Source organism: Adiantum capillus-veneris, chromosome 14, assembly GCF_014529385.1.
Source record: "Adiantum capillus-veneris isolate H3 chromosome 14, ASM1452938v2, whole genome shotgun sequence".
Classification (NCBI taxonomy): domain Eukaryota; kingdom Viridiplantae; phylum Streptophyta; class Polypodiopsida; order Polypodiales; family Pteridaceae; genus Adiantum; species Adiantum capillus-veneris.
Window position 1 is genome coordinate 114,853,226 of NC_140944.1, and position 11,277 is coordinate 114,864,502.

At 41.8% G+C, this 11,277-nt stretch overlaps 2 pseudogenes; both read right to left on the reverse strand.

Moving 5' to 3' along the window:
- Window positions 1-4,698: 4,698 nt before the first annotated feature.
- Window positions 4,699-8,210, reverse strand: LOC147442975 (uncharacterized; annotated as a pseudogene).
- A 1,382-nt stretch (window positions 8,211-9,592) lies between these two features.
- LOC147442976 (uncharacterized) lies at window positions 9,593-10,508 on the reverse strand (annotated as a pseudogene).
- Between the last annotated feature and the right edge of the window lie 769 nt (window positions 10,509-11,277).

Consider the following 11,277-nt stretch of genomic DNA (forward strand, 5'->3'; position numbering starts at 1 on the left):
ACAAGGAACCCTAAAACATTTACCAGCTTAAGTTCATGTGGTTGATGCCCTTTTGAAGGGTTAGGGAAATCTATGACCAGAATTTTTTGTTTCAATTGGCAGATTTATGCTATGAAACCAAAAATTCACAATTCATTTCTTTGGACCACAAAGCCCAGAAGCTGCACAAAGCAACCATGATCCATGAAAATGTGAACCCCTACCTTTGTATACAGTGAACATCTCTTCATGCCCTTTGTAGAGATAGGGTTTCTAGCATCTTGATCAATTATGCTGAAATCTCTACATTCATTATTGACATCACTTCCAATAGATCCATTGTATCTATCCTTGCAATCCTAATGCTCTCTACGAGTCCTTAAATCACATTCCATGTGGCTAGTGTCCCTTCTATATTCATGCTCCCAATGGAAACCTTGCCACTTGAAACTTAGAGCTCCATCCTGCCTAGCACCTCTAGGTGCTAAAGCTCTACAAGCTTCAGTGTCACATTGTAGGGGCTACAAGGGTTCGGAATACTAGGACATTACACACTGAACCATTGTTAGAAAACGAAAAATAACAAATACTTGCATGTCTTTGCTCGCACTCTTAGAAATTGATGAAAACTACGAGTTAGTTGCTAGTCAAGAAACTATTTTTGTGCTATTGGCACACATTAGGAAGAGAATGGGGTCTAGGAGGGCCTCTTTATTTGGCAGTTTAAGGAAGTCAAACCTTTAGATAAGAGAGTAATCAAAGGACAATTTTTTATTTTAAATAGGCAAAACGGCTAGTTTATTTGAATTCAAAGTTTCCCCCCAAAATGGAATTTAAAATCTAGCGGGTAAAACCATATCATGTAGCATATCTATGGAAAGAGATTGATGCATAAATTGGAGATGTATGATCTACGCTCAAATCGAAGATCATATGTGGGAGTTATGGAAGGCCGAAAATCATACAAAATTTCACCTCTTTTTTTTTGGGGAAAAGTGCATTTTTTGACCACTCTTACACATCTCTTACACACCCACCATTCTTGCACACATGGCGTACAGCTATTCGTCAAAATTTTAACCATCTCTATAAGCTCATGGAAAATAAAGAGGCCCTCCTACACCCCATTCTCTTCCTAATGTAGTCTTCCACTACCTATTGTTGTCAGTAGGCCTACATAGGGATTCTTTCTCTTGCATCACGTAGGATACTTCTGTTGTGACCTCTGATGGGATGGGTCTCTTACTCGAGGTCTCTTAGAAACACCTTTGAGTGAACAAAAGATTTCACACAAAAAATAAAAGTAAAAAGATGCCTCGAGGCTGTACAACTAGAGTAGGCACATGCACAGTATGGGCACCAGGACCCGTCACTTTCAATCTTGTCTTGTTTGTGCCATTCACGACTCTTCTTCACCTAGTATTCTACTTTCCCTTTCGCCTGGCATTGGTAGTGACTCTTGTACACTGATGTATCTGGCCTACCTCAGCAAAATACTGTGGTGCATGTGCCTATCCATATCCCCTGATTTTTTTGTTGCTCCTTCTGAGTTTACATAAAAAATTTATAAATTAAAAATGCAACAATGTGAAATGCATCACATTCCCCTTTTCCATGAGAGTCAAACTATTAGGCCTGAGCTTGTTCAACAGGAAGGTTCCCCCAACCATTTTCTGGTGAAGACACCCTGAAATAGGGGATCCTGTCAGCAATGAATCTTTTGTCACCATTTTTGCTAAAGACCTTGAGCTCTGGCACACTCACCTTCAAGAGCATTTTGTTATTGGTCTCTGTCATGTTGCACGCCCCTCTCTTAAATCCCTTAAGAGATGTATCTCACAACAATGGACCAACAAAAACCCAAATGTTACCCAAACACAGTATTTTCCCCGGGGCGTCCATTAGGAAATATGTAAGATAGCACATGCGAACAAGTTAAGGGATTTATGATTAGGTACATTTACAAAAAGAAGTACTTACATAAACGGTTTTTTAATTGAGAAAGTGTAATTTTCACACATAAGGGCTAGTTTTTTTTTACAAAAATGCACGTGATATATGCAATTTTTACATAGTGGACTCCTCGGGTATTTGCCCAACAACTACTACTTTTTTTCTTTTCACACCCCAACTCAGCTCTTCAAGTTGTAAAGCATGGCCAATGGATGATTCGAAACACGTGTATGTTTTCAATTGGTTTCCTAATTTTAGTCATAGAGGATCCAGATCTTCTAAAGCTCATGTATGGGTTGATTTCCCAGACTTGCCCATTGAATTTTATCCTTGGCTGAAAGACATTGGAGGATGATTAGGTAAAGTGCTTGGGCAGAGAGCTAGGGGCAATATAAATCCAAAATGGGATCCGCAACTCCTTATTGAAACTAACATAAGCAATGAATTGAAATTTGAAATTCCCATCAAAGACTCATTGGGCTCCTTACAAAAATTTTCCCATTGTGTGTTTTCATTGCCTTAAACATGGTCATTTTATAAAAGACAAACCTCTTTCCCAAGACACTACCCCCAAGGACTGCAATCTGTTGCCAAGAAAAACTCTGCTAAAGGAGGGAAAAATAATAGAGCCAGTCAGTCAAGAAACAGAAACACATTTAGCCCCCTCTTGGCTAATTTTTTTGACCCTTTCAGCAATGATGTAGATGAAGCAGACTCTAATTCAAAAGAAGAAGAAATGAGCCCTCCTCTTGCTAAACCAAATGCTTTCCCTAGCAATTTAACAAGGAAATCCCACCCCTCTGAGACACTAGGACAAAATTTTGTCTCCAAAGAGCCTTCAACTCCCAAGTCTAATGCTGACTGTGGAATGAAGGATGTTGACCTTACAAGCCCTTCTACCTCAGATTCAAAGGAAAAAACTATTCCTAGTACTGAGGTTCCTAACCCTCAGGTAAGATTCAACCCCACCTTTAAGGATCAACTAGAACAGCAGGACAAACTCTTTAAGGATCAAGTAGATTTTTCCCTCTCCCTCTCAGTCGACCTCCTCATGACTCAGGAGAAGAAGCAAGGCTCTTAATTCCTCCTTCCTCCAAAGCAAAAAGGAACTTTCCAAAGATCCAAACAGAGCCTCTGTCTCTCTAGCAAAACCTAAAAAAAGAAAGTAAAAGATGAAGTGCCCTCCATTCAAAGGTGTCACTCTGAATTGCAAGGGGCTGATTGATCCTTGTAGGGCCTATGTAATCAAGCAATGGCTTCCTGACTCAGGACATAAATTTAAATTTTTGTGTCTCTAGCAATTAAAAGTAACAGGGGATCCTCCCAACATCAATATTCAAAGGATAGGATCAAGTTACAAACTGTTCCATACTCAGCATCCAAGTGGAAAAGGAGGAGTTACCATTGCTACAACTGAAAAATATGGTAGCTTTGTTTTAGTTGTTCATAGATCTTCAATTACCTGCTAGATTTTCCTAGCTTTAAAGGCACCCTTCAACTTTACACTTTTATCTCTATATGCTCCTAAATCAATTTCAAACAAGTCCTTCATCTGGTTAGAAGTGGAGGAGCTTACTCAGCCATGTCTAATAGCATGAGATTTCAACATGGTGGAAAATATTGAGAATAGATGGAATAAAATGGGACAATTCATAGGTGGTTTAAAGTTAATTAAGTGGAATGCAGTGAGGGACACTCTGAATCTCATGGACATCTGTAACAACTATCGTGAGCGGCGAGGCTAGACAGAGTCTATTTATAGTCAAACCTTGTTCATGATTTTTGGCACATTAACTGTTGGAAGGATGACTCCCTTCTGCTATGAGACAACTCCCATGTTCTATTTGATTTTCACAAAGAAGCTTGTTCATATAGGGAAGGTTGGCCCCACATAGATCACACTCTTTGGGCATTCAATATGTCAAAGAAAACGTTGAGGTTAAATTTTGTCAAGTTTTCTCATCTTGCCCATATGCATTTAAAGCTTGGGACAGAGCTATCAAAGACACTCAGAAGTTGTCGATTGACTTTAAAGCTAGGGCTAGGGCCATTAGGAAAAGGAGAAGAATGATGATTCAAAATAAGATATCTAACCTAGAGAACTCAGTCTCTTCTGATACTCCTCCTCCTAAACATTTCAGTCATTATTTGATATAGGGTTTGATAAAAGCTTTATCAAGTTTTTACAAGTGTTGTTTGACAATGATTTTGCAAAAACTAGCAATCAATGGTGATTTGATAGATCTTGTTCTCCTTCAGAGATCTATTAGACATGGGTGCCCCATTGCTCCTTTGTTGTATGAAATTTGCTCAAATACCCTAGGCTGGCTTATCAGATCATCTATGGACCAAGGTCACCTTAAAGGCATTGCCGTTGGAATGGGGGAAATGCGAACACACACAGTACACAAACTAGATGCCTCTCTATAGCCCAATAGATATCAAACAACCCAAGCCACTCGGATAGACTCACACACACTGTATTTTTTGTATGGCTTTACTAGTAAGCTCATAATTTGCACAATTCACGACTACACCCACCTAGCTATATGCACCCACCTAGCTATATGCACCTTACCAACACAAACTCGTCAATAGCTCAACACATAGCACACACCGCAAGCAATATAACATAGCGGTAATCATTCCCTCCCATCTCTTGCTCTCTCTTGCACTCACACATGCTATCTCTCTCTCTCTCTCTCTCTCTCTCTCTCTCTCTCTCTCTCTCTCTCTCTCTCTCTCTCTCTCTCTCTCTCTCTCTCTCTATTTTGCTATACACAAACTCCAAGAGTCCACACACAAGCCCCGAGCTTTGAGCACATGGGTTTGCCCGGCTCCAACCACCTTGGTACTCCTCCATCTGGCGCTCATGCTGCCCCTGGTGTAGCTTCTCGTCTATGTGATGCACACAACTAGTCATCGACCATCTGGCAACAATTCAGTCTTCGTCTGCAGATCGTCCAGACTTTTTTAGCATGGTGTTTATTTTAGAAACCCACTTTTTAACCTTGAGACTTAGTGGTCACTCCCACCGGACACCGATCACCTCCAAAAGCTTTGAAGAAATTACCTTTGTTTGAAGACGACCCGACTTTTACAGCCGCTAGAAGATAACAATTGGCCTTCGAGAACCAAACCATCTCTTTGATACTCAGAGATATTGCCGCTACAGGCATTGGATCATGCAACCCTCAATGTAACCACGATAGATGGCCTTGTCCTAGCTTTTACGTGAAATGGATCTCCAAAAAACCCCGTAACCAAATGATTGAATCATAGAGAAACCCGATAGCATGCTTTATGCATATGCGAGCATACCGATCATTAGAGATTAAAAACCAATCTTTGACCTGCTAATTGCCACGTTTGGCATCATGATCAAGCTTGCCGCTACCGGCATTTTGGTATTGACTTCATGGCCTTGACCTGTATCCGCATGACTCCATACCAATGCAAGAACCATTCTACTAGACCAACATAACTGTGTTGCAGCATCATTGCCCAACCCACTGGTTGAACATTTATGTTCAACCAATGAAAGCTCTTATTATTCAAAACTGTAAACCTACTAACACTATGCAAAGATGAAATAAAGTTATATGTACAAAGTTTTATTCATGTCTTTTTGCTATCTTGGAGTGCACCCTTAAGTGGGATGCCCAACCCCTTCAACAAGAACCTGATGAACATCTGGCGTGAGAGCTCTGTCAAAATAGATCTTGAGACGAACTCCATTTACCCTGTGTCGAATGAGATTACCATTCAACCGCTCTAGCTGATAAGTACCATTAGGGAAAGCTTTGGAAATCTTGTAGGGCCCAATCCACTTCTTCTTGAACTTTTTTTGGAACGTGAAATCAAGGTAGCTCTCGTACTTCATAACCAAATCCCCTTCTTGTAGCTCCTTTTTTGGCAATCTTTGATTGAACTTTGCAATACGTTTCTCTCTTTGTTGCACATAGAAATCTGTTGCAGCCTCTCGATCCATCTTCAAAGTCTCCAATTGTGTGATCCTGTCGTGCAAAACATCTCTTTGATTCACATTAGCTTGCCATAAACCTTTTAATGCCCCTAGTTGATTTGTATAGGTAAGACTGCTTCTTTTCCAAACACCAATTCGTAGGGAGTGAAATTGGTGGCCACTTTATAAGAAGTTTGGTAGGCCTATAAGCATTTATCAAGATTCCCCTCCCAATTGTCCACCTGTTTATAAATATACTTGGTGAGCATTTTAATGATCTGACCATTTGCACTTTCAACCAAACCGTTACATTGTGGGTGATAGGGAGATGAGAATCTGTGTTGAATTCCCATCTTCTCTACCAAAGCACGTACTAGCTTGCTGTGGAATCCTTGTCCTCTATCTGATATCAAAACCTATGGCACTCCAAACCGACAACAGACAGAATCAAATACAAACTGAGCAACTGAAAGAGCATTTACCTCCTTGACCGCTTTGGCTTCTACCCATCTAGTGGTAGTCGATGTCTACCAAAATGTATTTTTTTCCACTTGTAGACTTGGGAAGCGGGCCAATAGCATCCAATCCCCACTTTTCAAATGCATTTTGGGCCAAGATAGCCCCTTGTGACTCCGCTACTAAACGCCGCTCACCCATAACTTGACATTTGTGAGACGTCTTACACCAGTAATGAACATCCCGTACAAGAGATGGCCACCAAAAACCTGCTCTGAGAATGTGAAAGAGTACTTGATCCTTACCTTGATGCCCGCTTTCTTCATGACATTGTGTCAAGACCATGCCGATTTCTTCCTTGTAGAGAACCCTCCTTAATATTCCATCATGGCCTATGCCATAAGGTCTTCGCCTACCAAAGTGAACCTGCTAGCCTTTTGAGCAACCCTTTTCCTTTGTAGCTTGGACATGCCTGCAGGACCTTGACCTGTGCTCAAAAATTCACCAACATATTTTAGTGTTTCCCTACCTGCATAGCTAGCCGGCGTCACATATAAACCTGCTACATGTATCTGTACTCGGCTACTGGCTAAGTGGTCAGCTTCTTGATTTTGCTCTCTCCTAACATGATTGAATTGCACCACTTCAAAAACCTTCAACAACTTTTTAATAGAAAAAAAACAATGCTTGACAGGATACCTCTTCACTTGCCATTGCCCCAATAGTTGTTTAATAACCAAAAGGGCATCTCCCTTCACTATGAGCCTGGATATCCCAAACTTGATACACTGTTTAAGGCCCAAGTGGAGAGCCAAGTACTCTGTCTCATTGTTTGTATGCACATCCTCCCAAACATAAGCTTTTGAGAAAATAGTGTTACCTTGTGGATCCTGTATAATGACCCCACCTCCGGCTTTTTTGACAATCCTCCTGTAAGCACCATCAAACCACATGACAAAAGCTTATTTTAGATCCGGTTCATCGTTTGCCTCTTCTCAAACCACCCTGGGATACACCAGCAGATCTACACCCTTATTTACCAGCACGTCTGTAAGATGTGACCTGCAAGTGTGATCAATTTTAAACTCAAAATTGAAATCCTGTAGCTCTAGTTCCCACTTCATAATGCGCCTCCCTGGTCGTAGGTGAAGCACCACTTTAGGTAATAAATTGTTAGAGGTAAGCACATAAAACCTGCCAACAATTAAATGCACTTTGAACTTCCTGCAAGCAAACACTAGTGTCATCACCCATTGCTCAGCCTCTCTGTAAGACATCTCTCCTGGACTGATGACCCGACTCTCAAAGTAGACGGGTTTGTAGCACCGCTCTACCTTTTGTAGTAGGACTGCACCAATTGCAATTGTACCCACTGTCATAGCAACATAAAAATCATCCTCACAATTGGGAGGACAAACAATAGGCAATTGACGTAAGATTTCTTTAGCCCAGTAAAAAGCTACATGTGTGTCCTCATTCCATTGAAAGCCATGAACCTGTTGACTCATTTTTTGAAGAGGGTATACATATTGTGAAAGCATCCAAAAGAATCGAGAGAGGTAGTTCAATTTATGCACAAATGATGCCAAACCTGTAGCACTTTTGGGAGGCTCCATCAACACAAGAGCCTTTACCTTGTCCGGATCCGCTTCGATACCATTCTGTGAGGCCCTAGCAAGTGAGCTCGAGGTTGAGCTAACTTACACTTTTTAGGATTCAATTGACCACCTACTTCATCCAATTGTTGAAAGCATAGCTTTAACTTTGACAAATGATCAACCCTGGAACTGTAACACCCTATGTCATCCATGAAAACTCTGATGAACTTACCAAGGTAGGGACCAAACACTTTATCCATCCAATCTTGAAAAGTTGCGTAAGCATTCACGAAGCCGTAGGGCATTCTGCAGTAGGCAAAACAACCCCATGGTGAAATGAAGGTGGTTTTCATCTGGTCTTTAAGTGCAATGCCTATCTGGAAGTATCTAGACAAGCCGTCCATAATAGAGTACCTTTCATGACCTACAACTTGATTTAAAGTTTCATCCTGGAAGGGTAAAGGATAGTAGTTTTGCCATTTGCCGTTCTTCTTAGGTGTTATGACAACCGGGGAGACCCATTCAGATTCTTGCATGGGATAGAATAACTGCCTTCAATAGCTTGTTGATTTCCTGCCATAGAGCCTCCTTCTAAATTTCACCTAATCTCCTTAGCTTCTATGCCTTTGGTTTATACCCCTCCTTGAGTATGATCCTGTGTTTGACTTCCTTGGCACCTTGTAGATCTTTTTTTGGAATAGAGTTATTGATAGTAACCCCAAAGAGATCAGCATCAAAGTGGAGAAGGTTTTCATCACTCTCTTCCTCTTCTGTACTTGTGTTGCCTTCATCATAGATTGACTCCGTCTCATACTCGCAGCTTGTTGTTGAATCATCCCCCCCATCCTTTGCCATGGGATGGAAGGACCTCTCCCTTGTCTGTAAATCAAGTGTTACCTATCTATCATTCTCTTTATCAAACAAAGTAAATACCCCTTTCCCCCAATCTTGTTTGGCCCCGATTGCAAGCAGTCATGGTCTACCCAATATGATAGGGTAGGCGTTGTTGCCAGCTTTCATAACTAAGAAATCAACAAGGCATTCAACACCCATAACTTTTACCTTCACATCCTGTGCTATGCCCAAACACCTTGCCTTGGTATGGTTGTCCATCCTCATTCGCACATTAGATCTTACCACTGCTTTAACTCCTGCATCTTCCATAGCAGATTCAGTCATGACACACACTTGTGACCCTCCATCGATGTATGCTTGTACCTGCATCTTCTTTTCAATAAGAGCATCAACAAGCGGAAGCACATCGGCTGGACTCCCAATCCTCAATGCTAGATTCCCCACCGTATGCACTCTTGCTTTTGTTTGTGGAAGCCTGGTGCTAGCACTAGTAGACAACTAACGTTGTAATTTAGCATTTGAAGCAAGAAATTGACCGAAAGTAATATTAGACTTCTGATTTTTGACATCACTCACCAAGTCATATTCTGGATGATCCCTTCCAAGTTGGTAGTCGGATTGCTGATTTTGCATCTCCTTCTTCTTTTGCTTGTCTCTACAGGCTCTCTACCTTTGTCAACCTTCCCTTTGCCTTTGGGATCTCTAGTCTCCCGTTCTGTCTCCGTCTCTCTTCCTTCACGTGCTCTCTTGTTGGCCAAAACATCCACTATCTGCTCATCTACTCCAATTATGTTAACACGATGAACTTCTTCATTACCTTGAGGAGCGGGAGGCACAGGATTGTCAGACTACTGATCTCTTTGCCCGTTGAATTGACCTTGTCCTCTCCCTCTTCCGAATAGTGGGTACAAACCTCCTCTTTCCCTTGGTGGATGCAGGAAATCCGGTGCGTAGTGTCCTTCTTTGCCGGAATTATAGCAACGGCTAGGCAACTACCTAGCTCTTCCCCTTCCCGTTCTTTGATGCCCTCTATCCATTATACTTAAAGGAAGCTCTTGCATTTGTTCTGACAAATATTGAACAGTACGTACCAATTGTTGAGGAATAGCCGCTACTCCACGATTTGATTGGTCCTCTGCTCAAACCTCGCCTTAAGGGGTTCGTGGCTGCTCATGTCCCACCATATTTTTCTCGATCTTCTTCTTGATCTTCCTGCTCTTTGATCGAGAAATTGCTACAGCACCGTTGTAGTTCTCGGGGATTTCAAAATCCACCTTTTCTCGTACCTTGGGATGTAGACATGCCATAAATTTGTCCATCTTAAAGTAGTTGCCGTTGGCCAATTGCATTGATGTGGCTAATTCTGCCCAACATTCTCCCTTCAAACCGATTAAGAAAAACATTAAATTCCTCACTTCATCTTGCCTGAGAGCCTTCAGTTTCGCGTCCAAGTCCATAGGCCATACTTCCTTCCAAAAATTTTGTAAGAGGCTTGCCCGTAGAGCCGACCATGCGTGTCGCGGCTCGCCCTGCAATGTATTGAACCATGCTTTTGCCTTGCCATGTAGCACAAATGGAATAGTGTCCATCTTGTTGTCTTCATTAGGCATCCGCAATGATAGCATGTATAATTCAAAGTGTGCAATCCATTCAACCAGATCCTCCTCACCCGTGAAAATAGGGCCATAGCTTTGAGCTGCCATGGTATCCTTTGGTTGATCTTTGCATTGTCTTCTTCAAAGCGATCAGCGAGTCCTCAGTGAGGGCACAACTGATGGAATGGGGGAAATGGGAACACACACAGTACACAAACTAGACGACTCTCTATAGCCCAGCTGATATCCAACACCCCAAGCCACTTGGATAGACTCACAAACACTGTATTTTCTGTATAGCTTTACTAGTAAGCTTGTAATTTGCACAATTCACGACTACACCCACCTAGCTATATGCACCTTACAAACACAAACTCGTAAATAGCTCAACACATAGCACACACCTCGAGAAATATAACATAGCGACAATCACTCCCTCCTATCTCTTGCTCTCTCTTGCACTCACAGATGCTCTCTCTCTCTCTCTCTCTCTCTCTCTCTCTCTCTCTCTCTCTCTCTCTCTCTCTCTCTCTCTCTTTCTATACACAAACTCCAAGGGTCCACACACAAGCCCCGAGCTCTGAGCACAAAGGAAGACGCCAAGACACAATAGATGGAGTGGGAAGAATAATGAGCTTTTGATTAGAATTAGGATAGTCTTTAATGAAACACATACAGATACGATCGAGGTCGGCCCCTTTAAGCTTACAAAGTAATCTCAAAAAAACATGAAACCATAGATATCCGCCATTGATGTGGAGCTTGAATTCGAGTAATTCATGGTCAAGGTTTCCTTCTGCTTTGGAACACCAATTGCCTCCCACTTGAAGCCTTTATTTCCAAATCCGAGCAAGAAACCCCTCCTATGGCGAGGTGG